Here is a 17,393-nt window from a genome sequence, read left to right as displayed (position 1 = left end):
CACCTCACACGCCTGTCACCTTATCTTCTGCAGAGTGGATCTCTTGGTATGGATTCTCCCCAAGAATGATACTATAGAAGGCTGAGCCCCAACAGGGGAGGGGTGGGAAGGAGGAATTCCCATTCCCTGGTCTCCATGATCACTCCATGTACTTGACTCCGATCCCAGCCCACACACAAACTCTTGACTCGAACTCACCCCAAAACACCAACTGCCCTCCCTGATTTGGCAGATCTCGGGACCTCCATGACAGCCCCACTGTTCAACCTGTAATTTCTGCTCTCCCTGCAGTTGGCACAGTTGGCCCCAGATGCAAACCCCGAGGACTGAATGACCGCTTCTTGCTCTAAGTGTAGCCTCCTTCTTGTTAACAAGACTTGCTCATTTGTGACCCATAGGCTCTGTGTTCTGGGTTATGACAAGCAGGGAAAGGAAGCAATCATGAAAACTTGAAAGGAGCAAATGGCAAAAGGGCTACTCATTCAATTTCATTGAACAGAGTTGATCAATTCCATATTTATTTCCCTATTAACCACCATATCAATAGCATTAATGGAAAGTTACATATTTTTCTGTTAAAAATAGGCATTCTTGGGGTGCCTGTCTGTCTGAGTCTGAAGAACATGCAACTCTTGATCTCAGGGTTGTGAGTTCAAGCCCCGAGTTTGGTGTAGAAATTACCTAAATAAATAATTCCTTTTAAAAAAAGGCCTTCTCATCTGCATCTTTGTTGACCATGCTTTCTGGATTTTAGTGCAGTTGGACTCCTGGGTCTGTAAAATGCCCAACCTCTGTTGTAACCCAGTCCAGGGCAGTAAAGCAGAACTTTAAATGGTGCGTCCAGAATTATTTGTTTTCTGTTCTCTAAGTCATCCTGGAAAGCAAAAGCACCTAAATGCTAACGCCCCAGTATTTCTCTGTATTTCTCAATATTCTCAGTATTTCTCTGGACTGCAGGAAAAAAAACCCAACACTTAGAAATGTGTAGGCAGCAACAAGAACCCTGGAAAAACAGCCTCAGGATGGCCACCCACAACAGCATCAGCCCATGCTAAGAATGCAGCTCAGGAGTGGGACGCTGGTTTGCACCCCAACACTGCCACTTCCTAGGTGTGTGATCTCAGGCAACTTCCTTCACCACTTTGTGCTTCACTTTTCTCATCTGCAAAACAGAGATCATTTTTTAAGTACCTGTATCTTTAGGGGGCACCTGGGTGGCTCAGTTGGTTAAGAGTCCAACTCTTGGTTTTGGATCAAGTCCCAATCCCAGAGTCCTGGGATGGAGCCCCAAGTCTGTTTGTCCCTCACTCTCTCCTTCTGCCCCTTCCCCTGAGCACGCTCTCTCTCTCTCTCTCTCTCTCAAGTAAATAAAGTACCAACATGTTTGGGCTGTTGTATTAAAGCCATTGCTAACAGGTGAAAATCCTAGAAAAGTTCCTGACCCATGATTAGGTGTGAATAAATGCTAGCTCTTTTTCTATATATTACTGATTCCTCAAAATGCATAGATTTTGTCAAGAAGACTGTGGGGATATAGTGAGTGGTAGCTGAGACTGGAAGGAGGAAGGAGCCTAGAAAGCCCGAGATGGGCAAGACCCGAGCTGGGGACTCACTCTGAGTCTCTGGAAGGCTGGCCACAGATCCAGAGTTTTCAGAAGTGAAGAAGGCTGTGGCAGAGGCAGATGCTTTCCACACCAATCTGGGTGCCCCCCCCCCCAAACGATATCCTCATTCCCAAGGATTCTCACAGACCCTGACCTTGGATTCTGTTTCTTCCTCTGCTCTCTTCTCTGACCCCAGGTCTCCTGCAGCTGTGTTGGCATCCATCCTTTCTTTGGCTTGCGGATGGTGGCCTGTAGGTGGGGTGGGGATCAGGAGGAATCCTGGGCAAGAGAGGACCCCAAGCACCAAATGGGAAGTCTGGAAGCTCAAAGGCAAATATGGATTCTGTACAGCTTTGCTAACGGAAACCCTTGCTTCAGTCTGAATTCAAGTCTTCCTCCAAAAATCACCAGCAATGACAGGCTCTTCAATGTGAGTTCTAGCCACAGGCCAAAGATTGGGCTTTACTGAACCAGAGTAAGGGAAAGAATGACAGTCAAACATCTTTTTCTGCACACAGACTGTAATCAGCTCCCCACAAGGTCATTGTGGAACACGAAGGACAATCCAGACCCCTCCTGGCTCTCCTCAGTAATAGACAGAAGCAATGGTGCAAATAATCTGGCCAAATGGTGGGTAATCCAAAAGTCATTTCCATTTGGCCTTGGGAGAAGTCTCCATGCTCATTCTGAGTGTGGATGTATGCAATCCTCCCTGCCAGCTCTGGGGTGTGCAGTGGGGTCTGGACATACCTATCCTGAGATCAGGCTATGCGCAGAGGAAGGCATCTCCAACCAGTGTCGCACAGGCTGTGGTCACTGCAGAGCTCAGACGACACTGGCCCATCTGGAATGGAAGTGTGCAGGGGCTCTCCGTGTGCCCCTGGCCCATCATCCATGCTTCTCAGCTCTGCCAGGCTGACCCTGCCAATGGTATCCAGTAGGCTCCTTTGCTGTTTGGCTTCCTGGCAGGTTTGAGTGACAGGAGATGGGAACAAGGAAAGGAGAGGAAGCCCGGGCATCCCTTCCTGCATCCTTCCTGCTCTGGTATTCTTTCTCCAGTGATCTCTATGTTCTGCCACCTCCTCCTTGGTTCTAGTGTCCCAGGAACACTGGGCTCCAGGAACACCATTCCCTCCTTATCCTTTCAGTCTCCGGGTGGTGACAGACTTTCACCATCCCATATGGGACTTCACCTGCCCATACCTCCATGAGTGGTGCCTTCATTAAAGTATTTTCATTAAACCATCTGGGGTGAGCTGTTTCCCACTGAATCTTGATTGACACGAGGCGGTAGCAGAAGGGAATGAAGTTGGGGCAGGGGCTGGGAGAGTTCATCAGAGAGGCAGCTAAATGCTCACTCAGAGCACAGCCCCTCACTTGATCTCACTGAAGCCCAATACCCCACCCCTCCTTTATACTTAGAAGACACTTGACTCTGCTGAGCCCAACCCCCATTTCAGACAGGGGTTATCAGGTACAACACATATGGAACTCCATCCAGTGTTGGAGGCCATTTTTCTCTCCCTTGTCATCTGGGGTGATGCAGTCCTCCAGGGATGATTGACTTTCTTTGGAAATGGATATATCAAATTATCAAAGGAGCCGCTCACCCAACATTTTTGACTTTTCCTCCTCCCGAGCCCCTTCTCCAATCCTGTCCTCTCAAAACCGGGTTTGGGATTTTATAAGAAGGACCTTTTGTCAATCGCTGGTTCCATGATCTTGACCCAGACTTTATTTTCTAGAATCATGACCCTAATTCTTCCTCCTTAGTCTGTTCAGCTTTCTGACTGTTAGTTGGTCAAAGCCATGGCTGTTGTGAGTTTGCCACAGTAACAGTCTATTTGATCATTGTTCTGTTGATGGACAATTCAGTTGTTTCTGATAGTTTTTTTTTAAGATTTTATTTATTTATTTGACAGAGAGTGTGCACTTGCGCATGAGTGCATGTAAGCACACAAGCAGGGGGAATGGCAGACAGAGAGAGGGAGAAGCAGGCTCTCCACTGAGCAGACAGCCCAACATGGGTTTCAATCCCAGGACCTCAGGATCATGACCTGAGCTGAAGGCAGATGCTGAACTGATTGAGCCACGCAAGTGCCCCAATGTCTGATAGTTTTAAAATCTAGTTAATTTCAGAGGTTCCTGCCCCATGAGTGGTGCCACCATCCATCCAGTTCCACACCACAAAGACTTAGGTGTCATCCACATACCTTTCTCTCCTCCATTCCCCAAATCCAAGCCACCCCCAAGTCCTGGCATATCTCTCAAATCCATCCTCTTCTCTCTAACTCAGTTTCCAACAACCTGGTTTAAGTGACCACTGTTTCTCAAGTGGATGGATGCCTTGTTCTGGGAATCCCTGCATCTCCCCAGCCCTCTCCACCCAGGCCATTCTGCAACCTCATGGCTTGGAAATGTGACCCAGACCATGTCCACTGTCGAAGTCCTTTCAGTGGCCACCATCACACAGCATAAAGACGATGTCCTCTGTGCAGTCCATAAACTACTGACTGCTCTGACCTCTGCGTCTGGGTCTGGCTGTGTCTCATACCATCTTCTACCTCCCTTTCTGCCTCCCTCCACAAACTGCACTCTCTGCCACCATATGGTTGTACGCTGCTCTACCCCACACCCACCTGACCTCTTTGTCTACCCAACTCCTGTTCACCCTCCGGATCTTAAATATTACTTCCTCTAGATCAAGTTCATTCCCCCAGTTAACTGTAGAAACCTGAACTCTCCTTCAAAGCACCTGTCACAGTTTGTAGTATGTAACGTGTTCATCCCCCCCGCAACCCCAGGCTACTCACTCCATAAACCCAGGAATTATCCCTAGCTCCTCCTATGTGACAGGTGCCCAAGAGTCTTGAATGAATGATTTTTTTTCCTATTAAAAATGCTGCCAAGGAAATTTTTGAATCAACATGGCAGATTTACCACATGCTTCTATTTCCTCTTCTTCTGGAAACCCTCCAATGATGGGATTTTTCAAAGGTATAGACCCAAAAGGACAAGAACAAAGAGAACTAAAGAGGAGACAATAACAGAAGAAAGACCTCAGCAGATTTTTGGAATGTAAACAAAATAAAACAAAATTTAAAAAAAAAAAGAGCAGCAACTAGGACCCAGGTGTCAATAGAAGGTCAACCAGGGGTCATGGAGAGGCTGGGCCCCTGAGACCTAGAAAAAATACTGTGGACATTGGGGACACAACAAGGCAGAGGCTGATAAAGCTGCTTTAAAATCCATAGCCAGTGGGCTCAACCCTTGTCCCTTTTCCACCTTAGGTAGCCAAGTAACGACTTTTCACATCTCTACTCTGACACCACCACCAGTAGAAAAGCAGGGCCTTCTCCTCTAGAGAAAATGAATCTGAGGGTCTCTGCTGGGGAGGAAATGAGGCATGGGGGTAAGGAGAGCACAGGAATAAAAACAAGCAGCTCAGGTGAGCATCTAATATTCTGCAACTTCCCGGGAAAACCCTCAGGCACAGAGAAGCAACTTTTCACAGTTGCAAGTGGGCCATGGCACGCTGATTGGTCTCAGGACAACAGGCAGGGACAGACTGTGGCCACTACCATGAATAAATGCAGTGTGGGAGCCCTGATTCGGTTCTAGATCAGAGAAAGAAAAAAGCAACTATAAAGGATAAGTTGGGAATGTTGGGGAAATTCAAATATGGATCTTATAGGGGGCTTTATTATCAACGTTAAATATCCTGCTGTGATAATGGTATTGTGCAAAAATATAGGCAAATATCCTCACCCCTATAAGCCATGCCAAGGCACTTAGAATAGAGGTGACTTTCAGAGAGCCAACAAAGGAATTATATACATACAGATATATATGTGTGTGCCATGTACACACAGATAGATGGAGAGGTACATACAAGTATACATAGACTAATAGTCAGACAGGAGGGGGCGGGGAGAGGAAATCAGACAGAGCCAGTGTGGCAAAATGTTAACCATCATAAGACTAGGTGTGGAGTATTCAAGTATTCACTGTTCCATTCTTCAGTTTTTATAGTAGGTTTGAAATTTTTCAAAATAGAACAACAATGGAAAGAATCCTAGTAGAATAAATCCCTTGACAGCAACACTTAAAGTGAAAACCAATAACAAACATACTTTGTCGGATATTGAGTAAAAGTGATTTTCAATCCAGATTCCTAGTCCCAGCCAAACGATCTACCAAAATAGGGAGGGCAGGAAAAAATACTTTGGACATAAGAAAGGAGTCAGCATTTTTATGTCCCATGTACCTTTTCTCAAGAAGCTAGCGAAAGACATGCTTCAAACAGCAAAGACAGGATGCGGGAAAGAGCCCCGGGAAGAAAAGAAGGCCGGGGATGGTGGGAAAGAGAAACCACAGGACACAGGGGTGCAAGAAGGCTGCATCCAATGCAGGCTGCAGCAGAAGGGCTCCACACTTCTGGAAAAAGGAAAAACAAAAAAGACCAAACAAAACAAAACTCTCCTGGGCCTGCCCAAACGGGAGTTGTCATTGATAAACATGGATCAGAGCATTAAGGGAAATGCAGTAATGACACATAGTAAACTGGCAAATATGAAATCAATTCCATGCTTAATTCCAGAAAAAAAAAAATGACGAGTATTCCAGAAAAGAGACCAGGGACTAGAGCATGTCTGCCTCAGCAGTTAACAATATTTGTAACGGTATAATAAAAGAAACACTGTTTTTTGGGTTTTTTTTGTAATTTCTTCAAAACTGGGAGGGCACCTGGGTGGCTCAGTCAGTTAAACGTTCGACTCTTGATCTCAACGCAGGTCTGGATCTGAGGGTCGCGAGTTCAAGCCCCACGGTGGGCTCCACACTGGGCATGCAGCCTGCTTAAAACAAAATTGAAGCAAAACAAAACAAAACCAAGACACTACGTGGGAGTGAAGATGGGGACTGTGTGTATGGAAAGGTATGTTCTCACCTGTCTGATTTACCATCCGGAAATCAAATGTAAAAAAATGGGTACATCAAGAAACAGCTGCCCAAAATAATTAAACACAGAGGTGCAGACTGGTATTTATACATTAGTATTCATGCCAACATGGTTCACAGGAGCCCAAAGTGGAAACAATCCAACTGTCCGCAGACAGATGGACCAATGAGCCACGTGTGGCATTTCCAGGCAGTGGAATATTATTTAGCCTTTAAAATGGAAAGACACTCCGACACCTGCTATGTGGGAAAACCTTGAAGACATGATGCTGAGTGACATAAGCCAGTCACAGAACAACGAATATCGTGATTCCACTGATAGGAGTTACCTAGAGGAGACAAATTCACAGACACGGAAAATAGGGTCAAGGTTACTAGAGGCTGGGAGCGGAGAGGGAAGTGGAGAGTTACTGTTTAATGGGTACAGAATCGTCTTTTGGTAAGACGAGGTAAGGTAAGAAACTTCTCTAAGGTAAGAAACCTTCTTCAAGGTAAGAAACTTCTGGAAACGAATGGTGGTGACCGTTGCACCACATTGCGGGTGTGCTTAATGCCACTAAAAAAAGGTTAACAAAAAATAACAGCCGAAGAGTAATATTCAAAGTTATGGTGGTAACTAGCGGGAGAAACAGCTGAGTAGGGAGTGCTTGCGGGAGGAGGGGATGCGGGGCGAGGGGTGGGGAGGGGCGTGGCAAGAGATAGTTGCCGGTCATTAAAGTCCTTGTTGCACTGTTTTAACTTTTAAAAGGATAGCAGGAACAGTCACACAGTGCTGCTCACTCGGATACTTTGTGCATATGTTCCTTAATCCTCTGGTCACCAAGAGGCAGGAGCCTTCAGTGTTCCTGTTCTCAGCCAGCCCACTGCGCTATCCCTTGGCCACCTGCATTACAGTAATCAAAGTGCAAACTAATTTTCCAAAAGATGCTGCAGTGAATTTCCTTGTCTACGTATTTTATGTGCTGCTATGTGAATATCAGATTCCTAAAGTAAAATAGTATGAATTTTTATAAAAGACAAAACATCGTGTCCAGCTCATTCTGTCGAAATAAAAACTAAGAATGTTGCTGATGTAGATGTTACACGTTCCTCTTCAAGTAGAACTGAGCACAGAAGCCAATGACCTTCCTTTGTATTCGTGATTTTTAGCAGGTCTCTCCAGTTTTTGCAGTCCCCCCCCCACTTCCCTTCTTACCTCTCCTGTGACGATGATCATTGTAATGGTACCTGGGGAATAAAATATAAGAAAAATGAGCACCGAAAGAGTAAATCGGTCTTCCTTTAGAAATAGAGGAAAATAATTTTGCAGTTGAGGAAACACATTAAAATACTATTTTTCTAGTGAAAATAGGTACATCACAATTTTAAATTACATTTCCATTTGAAATGGAGTCGATTTGCACCACCTACTGGAATGTATGGCTCTATAGAGTCCAAGGTTTCAAAATTAGGAATCTGCATTTAGAGACTTTAAAGTTAGGCTTTTAGTTATCTTTGAGAGACCAGTCCCTTTGATATGTTGGAAATGCCAAATGCTAATTTACTTCAGGGACCATTTTCTAAAACAAACTCTCTTTAGAAGCCAAATTTAATCATCTAACTAAATTAACAAATTGTACAACTGCTTATAAAAATAAAATGATTAAGCCAAATACATCAACCAAAGAGATAAAAATGTAAATTAGAAGCAAAACTGAAATCAATACACATTATCAGTTGCTAACTAACTATTAAAAAAGAAGATTCAAGCAGACAACTGGAAAATGACAGGAAACATAAGCAAACGGGATAATAAACAGAACATAACTCAACATTAATTAAAAAAGAACTCGCCCAATGAAAATTTGATAGTGTTTATATCCAAAGTAATAATCATTGTCATGGCTTAATTACAGCTGAACATCAACATACAAAGTACTCATATTTAAGCTCTTTGACATTGTAAAGGAAATCCCAACAAAAATTTCATTCTTCATGACAAACTACTCCAAGCAATAAATTTCTGAATATCTAGTAGCAACATTCATTATCGCGTAATTGACAGAGATTCAGAAAAAAATATATCTACAGTATCCACTATTCTACGTGAAATTGTTTTAGAATAGAAGCCTAAATATATTACATTTTAATTTCTTGAAACCTATTACAGCATTTCACTTATTTTATGGGTGCTTTGTCTCAAAATTGATTTTATTTTTAGATGTCAACTAAATTAGATGTCAACTCAATTAACTGAAGCATAAAATATGCCAGCAGGATCTATGTAAAATACACCCCACAAAATGGTGTGCAAGTAAGCACCTGATTGAAACTCTGAAGCACAAAAAGGTCCCGTTCGATGGCCGCCGACTCATCCATAATCCTCTTTGTTGTTGCAGGTGATTTGTGCATGACAAGCCTGTGCACAGTGACAAATGTCATGTGCAAAGTTGCTGGAAGGTGTTTTTCCTCAGTGTAGTTCACCACTGGTGTGATTTCATTCTTGAGGTTCTCATCTGCATTGGAAAGCGAGGTGGTTTAATTTCTGTTGGCTGAGCTCAAAGCGTTTCACTGAGGATGCAGAAGAAATTCTTAGTGAGGCCACGGACGCCTTTCCTGGTCAAGACACAGCTGCCTCTCCAGCCGGACCTGCTACCTGCAGCTCCCCAGGCTTCTGCCCCAACCTCACCACCACCTTCCTGTGCCCCGCCCTGGCCGTGCTCCCCACCTCTACCAGGACTTTGCTTATGTTTTTCCCTCTGCCTGGAATTCTCTTCTCTCCCCACTTTGGCCTAGTTACTTCTTCCCTGTCTTTCCTGGCTGAGTCAATTCAAAGCGGCAAGTTCGAATCTGGGGCACTTACCTGCAAGTTTCTGCATTCCCCCACTAGACTGATTTTACTCACCTGTGAGTCCCAAGTGCACAGCACACCACCTGCACAGAGGAAATACGGAATGACTCACTCAGATCAGGCCAGAGAGGCACCTGCTCTGGCCCTCCTCTGGCTACACCTCCCCAAAGGGAGATGAGCCCACCTGGAGCTCTAGGGAGCCCACTCTAATGGCTCCAACCCTACCCTGGGGTCCATGGAGGCTGCTTCCCAAGCCTGTCCCACAAAACACCTGGCGTATCCACCCCTGTGCCCAAGGGGTGGCCAAGGGCCATCTGTTGGAAAGGTGAGAGGATAAAATATATTTTAGGGGCACCTGGGTGGCTGAGTCAACTAAGCGTCCAACTCTTGATTTCGGCTCAGGTCATGATCTCAGGGTTGTGAGATCGAGCCCCACATTGGGCTCCCCTGGGTGTGGAGCCTGCTTAAGATTCTCTCTCTCCTTCTTCTGTTGCCCCTCCCCCTGAAAAAAAAGTACAGAAGTATTTTAATAGTTAGCAAGGTGTGGCTGTGATAAAGGTGTACAGTTAAGGAAGGAGGATAGAATGTGTTTTATTTCATAATTTGTTGGTTTAATATATAACTTGAGATATTTCACTATATGCTATGCAGAACTCCATTTATAGTTTTCCCCAGACCCTGCCAGTCTCCCTCCCCAAAAAACAGGCACAGAAGTGGTTTCATGAATATCTGAAAATAAACTTTAGCTCTCACTTAATATCCTGATGATCCCTTGTATCCCATCTGAAATCTGAATTCAAAGGAGAATGACTCTTAAAGTCAACGGAGATATAAATATTTAATGTCAAAGCTCCTTGATAAGCACAATGAATGGGGCCGGGGGAGAGGAACAGGGATAAAGAGTTGAAGTCATTCAGCTTGAAACCATGTTTCAAAATCATTATATGACACTGAAATATTAAAAAAAATTATGTTCTGTGGGTAATAGGACAATGCACTTTCTTGCCTTTTTGCCTTGCACTACTGTTTGAATTTTCTAATATAACCAGTGCTTACATTTGTAATGAAAATATTACTTTTAAAAAATCAAGTTACTATTCTGTTTCATTTACAAAATGTGAACATTTCACCAAAGCTCACCATCTTTGCTATCCTTCACATGGAAGCAACAGTAAGAATTTTTTGCCCATATATTAATTTCAGAGGCAAAAACTGTATCTTCTCAGAACTTAGTGGAAAAGGACTAAGGCTTATCTTACATTGTAGATAACAGGAAGTCACAAATAAGCTTCATTTCTAGGTTTAGAAAATGTGTTACCTAGCTAGTGGACTTGGAGCCTACTTGATTTTGGGCAGTTCCCTGACCGTTTGTTATTCCTGCCAACTTCCATTAAGCCAACCTTGATTTCTTTTGGTTTCCTAATTATGGTCTGGAGTTTCTTTTTCATACCCATTCTTCTAGAAACCCAGTTTTGTTTTTCCTTACTTAGAAATAAGAATGGTTGGGGCGCCTGGGTGGCTCAGTGGGTTAAGCCGCTGCCTTCGGCTCAGGTCATGATCTCAGGGTCCTGGGATGGAGTCCTGCATCGGGCTCTCTGCTCAGCAGGGAGCCTGCTTCCCTCTCTCTCTCTCTCTGCCTGCCTCTCCATCTACTTGTGATCTCTGTCTGTCAAATAAATAAATAAAATTAAAAAAAAAAAAGAAATAAGAATGGTCTAGGGATGCCTTGGTGGCTCAGTCAGTTAAGCATCTGCCTTCAGCTCGGGCCATTATCATGATCCCAGAGGCCTGGGATCCAGCCCCAAGTTAGGCTCCCTGCTCAGCGGGAAGCCTGCTTCTCTCTCTGCCCCTCCCCTGCTCATTCTCTTTCTCTCTTCTCTCTCTCTCAAATAAATGAATTCTTTTTAAAAAAAGAAAGAAAGAAAGAAAGAAAGAAAGAAAGAAAGAAAGAAAGAAAGAAAGAAAGAAAGAAAGAAAAGGAGAATGGTCTAGTTATTTACCTAGCAAGAATCAATTGCCCTCCATCCTTTGCCCCATCCCTCCCACCAAGTCCCTCACACCATGTGTACCAGTCAAAAGGTGATGCTCTTGTCCCCTCCCCCTTGCCCGGGCTGCTCCCACCTCTACACTTTGGCTAGTGTTTTTCCTTTACCATCCCACACCCTGCCCAACCTTCCAAATCCCAACTACCCCGGGCTTCACGGCCATTCCTGACCACCCTCCACAATCACCCCTCCCAGCCGAGTGAAATTATCACACCTTGGAAATTCTACCACACCTGGAACTTCTCCTTTATCTTATCAGGACTCACATTCACTTGTTACTACTGAGCACTTGCTATTGCCCTTGTCCTCTCCCCAGAGCTAGATCATAAGCCCTTGAGGTCAGGAGCCCTGTTCTGCTACCGTCTTTAACCCAGCATTGTTTCTGGGACTCAATGAATGCCTGAAATGAATGAAGCTACATTGTTTGGTCAATCCCAACACTTGTGTCAGAACTGCTCAGGGCTCTCTTGAGAAATGTGTCTTTTCAGTGCCAACTCAGCGGACTGACTTAAGACAGTGATTGACAGAAGAAAATGTCCAGAAAAATGCAACACCGAAGATTAAATTAAAAGGGATGAAGAATGAACTGATTCCAATAATAATTCGAGGAAGGGGAGGATTGCGGGTGGAGGCGGACTAGATGTGTGTTGATAATTGTTCAAGGTGCATGATGGTGACAGGTACACGGAGGTTCATTTTTCCACTCTCTCTACTTAGGTATATATTTGAAACTTGAAAATATTTGAAGAAGAAGGCAAAGGAGAAGAAGCAGCAACAGTTGGTTTGCAGACACAGAGGCGGCCCCGGGCCCAGGTATGAGAGAAAGGCTTGGGATGCAGGTTTCTCTCCCTCCGGGTACCATCCTTCCCTGTGGCCACACTCCTGTCGTCCAGGCTCCTCTCCTCCCAAATCTATACATGCCCCCATTCATTTATATGGCCCCCACGCTCAGACCCTTGGCCCAAGTAATGCCATCCCAGGCTCTGCCTCTTGGTTATTGCCCCACGTTCTAGGACATTCCTAGACGGGAACGGGAGCCCCTTGGAGCCAGTCTCTACTACAGCCAATCTGGTTGGCAAACCCTACCCCATGGGTGTGATAAGTCACACATGGAGATCTTCTGGGACATAAAGTCTTTGATGGTTCTTAAATCACACCAAGTACAGTCCCCTAGGAGGAAGAACTTGCCACAGTTTCCAGGAGACACCTCAGTGGAAATTTCTCCACTCTGGAAGGCTTCCCATAGTAGTGGAGGCTAGCGCAGACCACCCTCCGCCCAGAAAGACCAGTTCTATTCTAAAGGAGCCCTCTGAGGATCATCCCCGTGGCTGTGATTTTCCAGTTAGTCACGACAGTCAGATCATAACATTCATTGCAGCCAAGATGCACAGAACGCCATCGTGCTTTCCTACTCAAGTCTTCCCTAAACAAGTCATGACAGCCACGCTGATGATGTCCAACCAGTTTTAGGGATAAACAAGCCTGACAGCCTCCAACAGGACAGCTCAAGTTTCTCTTTCCACTCTCGTGCTAGCTTTTTCCTACTTCCGGAAGACCATTAAAAGCATGATATTTGTAATGTAGATGAGGCCAGTCTTTTTGCACAATGTTGACAGACAGGAGGAAGATTCCAGAGAGAAATGCCACAGCAGCAAATGAATATAAATGATGCTTTTCTACTTTGTGTTTATAAAATGCCTTTTGTACCAGAATCTCAAAGTGCTCCAGGAAGCAAGGCTTTGACTGGCACAGTCAACTCAGGGCAAACGTGAACAGCCAGAGCTCCCCAAGTCATTTGTGATAAGAAAGAACAAAAGTCCAGACACTCTAAAAATTCAATATCCTTGCCTTCTGGGTAGTAAATAAAAGTGTGCAGATGGATAATGACATCTGTGGATTCCGGCTCCATTTCCTAGGGAGAAAAAAATGTAAATAAATATGTAAAAAATTGTCATATGTGGATAACACCCATGGTTCACCCAGTGGTTCCCATTCAGACCAATGTCCACGTGCAATGGATTCTGTTACTGGGTGCCTTGTGACTGCATGACACTGAGAAAGTAAAGTATATCTTTTCCATGACCATGAGAAGACAAATACAGAAATGTTTAGTTAAAAGGTCTGTCCAGTCAGTGACTTTGACATCTGATGCTTTGGCACTAAGTGATACCTTCCTTTTGTTCTCTCCACTGGTGTCACTGCTAAATAACTAAATGATTCATTAGGGTCTGCAAAGGCCAAACCCTTAACTAGAAAGGCAGAGGGGACCCACAGGCAGTGCCTGACTGTGGGATTGATATGAAAGTTCGAGAATTCCTTTCTTCTCACTCTTCCTCGAAATTTCGAAGGAGCGTGCACAGCATGAATAAACCCTCAGGCTCCAGCCACCAATGAGTTGTCTTAAGAGCAGACGTTAGTGACTTTGAATCTGTTCTTTGGATTCATTTAGGGTTCCAGTCAGCTTCGGAGAATAAAACTCACAAAGGCTAAGAACACGTCTGCTGTGAAAGTAATACTTAGCAGAGACAACCTGTCCCTACAATCACTTGCATTGTGTTCTGAAAGTCAATGCTAGTAGCTTACGAAAGAATTTCAGTTCTTCCAGTATCTAGAAAAGGAACCCCTGAAAGTGCAATCGAAATGGCTTCTGAAGAGTTTCAAATAATTTGCTTCAATGTTATTTAGTCTACAGAAGAGCAATTAAATAATTATCACCTAAATTAAACAAGCTATCATGTAGTTTTCACCAAGAGGGTGTTGCTATTACACTGGTAAAGTGTACCTCCTAGTTTTCATTGTCTTACACTTTAAAATTTTTCTACTCTTGTCAGATTAAAGTGTAAAGGAAAATACAGATCATTAACCTGATAACTGTTCTTGACTTAAAGAGCAGCTGGCATGTGGCTTTTGGTACCATGGTGTGTCTGAAATAGTCTTTCTAAAAACAGCATTCTACAAACTTTCTTATCACACACTGTTATTAGTTTCAAAATGTTCTGAACATGCAGCCCTAATGTATGTGATTTAATTTGTAAATTACATCATAGCAATAATATATTAACATCAAAACATAAAAGTAGAAAATAATCAATACTTAACATATTTTAATTTATTGACTGCAAATGAGTTCTATTCCACTAAAATTCTTTAAAAGAGAGTAAAGTGCTCAAAGAGGTTTATTTTTGTGGCTCTAGTTTGAAAACTTGGTGACAGAACAACTTGAAGTGTCCTTCTAAGTTCAGTTTATTTTAAAAGAGGGTTTGATTGGTTGTCATTACTTAAAATAGCTCAAAAGATAATAAACTAACTAGGAAGAATCCCATTGTCTCAGAGCTTTCCAAGTCAAACTCATTTCAACTGTATCCGCACATGAGGCAAACATTGTAGCTGAAATTTGGCTACATTTCCATCTTCTTTGAGTCCATCCATCTTTCCTACACATCAATTATATGGTTTCAAGGAATAATTCAGAGATTATAAGTTGTCTTACATGCAATTTGTTTACTCGTTCATTCCTGAGGAAGAAAGGTCAACAGACTGTTGTCAAGGAACAAAATTAAAAACGGGCCGAATGAGAGAGAGAGAGAGAGAGAGAGAGAGATTGAGAGAGGGAGAGGAAAGTTCTTGCTGGCAACTGGGAAGAGTGAAGCTTGCAGCACATTTTTGGGGTAAACAAATCAGTTGGTGGATGACAAAGAGATCAGTCTGGGCATTCTGAGTAGGCCAAGGAGTGGTATTGAGGAAAACAATTAAGATGTGGATAGGTTTTCCCAAAGCCTTAAGAGTGTGGCTGAGAACCACAGGGGGCTTGCTGTCTCTGTATGACGTCAGCTCTGCTGTCCCCTTTTGGTTAGACGCTGCCCAAGGTAAACCAGACCTGCACCCCTGTTCTCCTCGATGTACTTAAAACAAACTCCATTCGGAAGATTTGTAAAAGAGGTGAGACATTTCAGCTCTTAAGTTGACTGTAGACATTAATTTTTAATAAGCAGCATAGGTCCTTTTCAGCAACAAAAGCGCACAATGTTGGAAAGATTTGCAAACATCTATTTTCAAAAGTGCTCTCTCCATAAGATAAAGTTTTTTAAAAAAAATGTCTTTCTCATTTGCTGTTAAACCATCACCTTTCTCTCAAAGGGACAGATTAAGCCTGTCTATTTTTGTGAAATTTCCAACTAAAGCATCTTAATCATGGCTACTTGTCACCACAGAAAAGGATGAGGAAATGTGGGACACTTTTTATAAAATATAGTAACTTATTTTCTAAGCTTGACAATTCTTTTAAGTGCTTTGCCACGCGATGATCTATAAACTGTGTGTGGTATATAAGATTTTCAAGGTCGCCTCTCATCATGGAATTCTGAAAAGATTGTCCTAAAGGCCTTGTTTTGTCACCAGATTTAATCATGTGGACAGTATCTAATAACCCATCTGATCCACCATAAACTGGTATACTACAGAGTGGTCCCCAGACACCCAGTGCCCCTTGCTGGGGCATATGTCTTCCCTAACACATGGGTGCTACACTTGGCCGTGTATCTCGTTTTGGCAAAAAAAAAAAGGTGAGTGGCAGCAATGTTTGTCACTCCTTTTGTTTGTTGGTTTGGTTTGGTTTGGTTTGGTGTGTGTATGGGAGGGGGGGTTGTGTATGTGTGTCCCTGACCAGAAGCTTTGGGAACTGGTTTACAGGTTGTACCTCTCTTGGTTGTACCACTCCAACAGACAGTGCTCAGGGTGGTCTCATCAGTCTGGCTCACAGAGTAAAGATCATGTGGACTAGTGCAAGGATGTCCCAAATTCTGCCTGGGATACACTTCCGCTAAATATTTGGGATGTTCTTAGCCTTAAGAATTTGTTCACAGTTTACCTGAAATTCAAATGTAACTTACCATCCTGAATTTCACCTGGGGACCCTAATTGTAAGTCACTGCATTTGGGAATTGCTTGTTTTGGCTGCAAAACCCAATCTTCCGTGACTGATACACCATCTGACCATGGCCCAAGGAAGGGTGCCTGTGTCAGTCTGCATATCAAGTACTAGGAGGCTTAATCTTTCCTTAGGTTTCAGATTAAAAAGCAGCAGTTCTGGTTCTTCCCGAAAGCCAGCAGAATGTCTGTAGAGATCACTGTTCTAAACTGTGGTCACCAGCAGCAGTGGTCAGATGCTGGAATCTTGCTAAAAATGCAGATTCTCGGCACTACCTTAGAATACCAATTTTGAATCTGGAGATGGCTAGAGGATCTGCTGGTTTAACAAGTTCCTTGGTGTTCCTTTTTAAAATGCTTAAAATGATTAAAAAAAAATTGGAGCCAACAACATTGTTTTTATGTCTCAAACACTTTGATAAGCATTTTAAAAAGCATTTTAAAAGCCTGTCATACTAGTTATTTTACCTACATTGCCTAAGGGCTAAAACAGTTCAATGGGCTGGTGTTGGTAAAACAGATGATCAGATGGGACACTAGCCCTCGAGGAGCTCACAGGTGGCAAGAGAGGCAAATACATATAGCTAGTTTTTCTATAAAGTGGCAAGTGCAGGGTAAAGCGACATACAAACTTTGGGAACAAAGAAAGGGACCCTAAGGGTTAAGGAGGGGGAGGTGTCAGGAGAGACTTATTAGGGACGATATCTGAGATGAGTCTTGAGGAATAAGCCAGGTGAGGAAGGGAAAGATGTCCTAAGCAGGGGGAAACCGGTAAATACAGACTGCTAGAACAGCCCGCTGAAGCAGAAAACTGTAAGCCGGTGATTCATTCAACAAACATTTCCTAAGTGGTGAAAACATCAGGTGCTGGGGAGCCCGTTAAACACCCAAGAGTGCTGACTGGCTACAGGAACGGACACCTACCAACAAAGCAGAGCAGGCCCTAGGTGATGGAGCACATCCTGAGCGGGGCCGGAAGTTGCGGGACAGGGAAGGAGGCAGAAGGCAGACATAGATACCATACAAAAA

Source organism: Lontra canadensis, unplaced genomic scaffold, assembly GCF_010015895.1.
Source record: "Lontra canadensis isolate GAN:19392208 unplaced genomic scaffold, GSC_riverotter_1.0 scaffold79, whole genome shotgun sequence".
In the NCBI taxonomy this organism is placed as follows: Eukaryota; Metazoa; Chordata; class Mammalia; order Carnivora; family Mustelidae; genus Lontra; species Lontra canadensis.
This window is presented reverse-complemented; position numbering follows the sequence as displayed.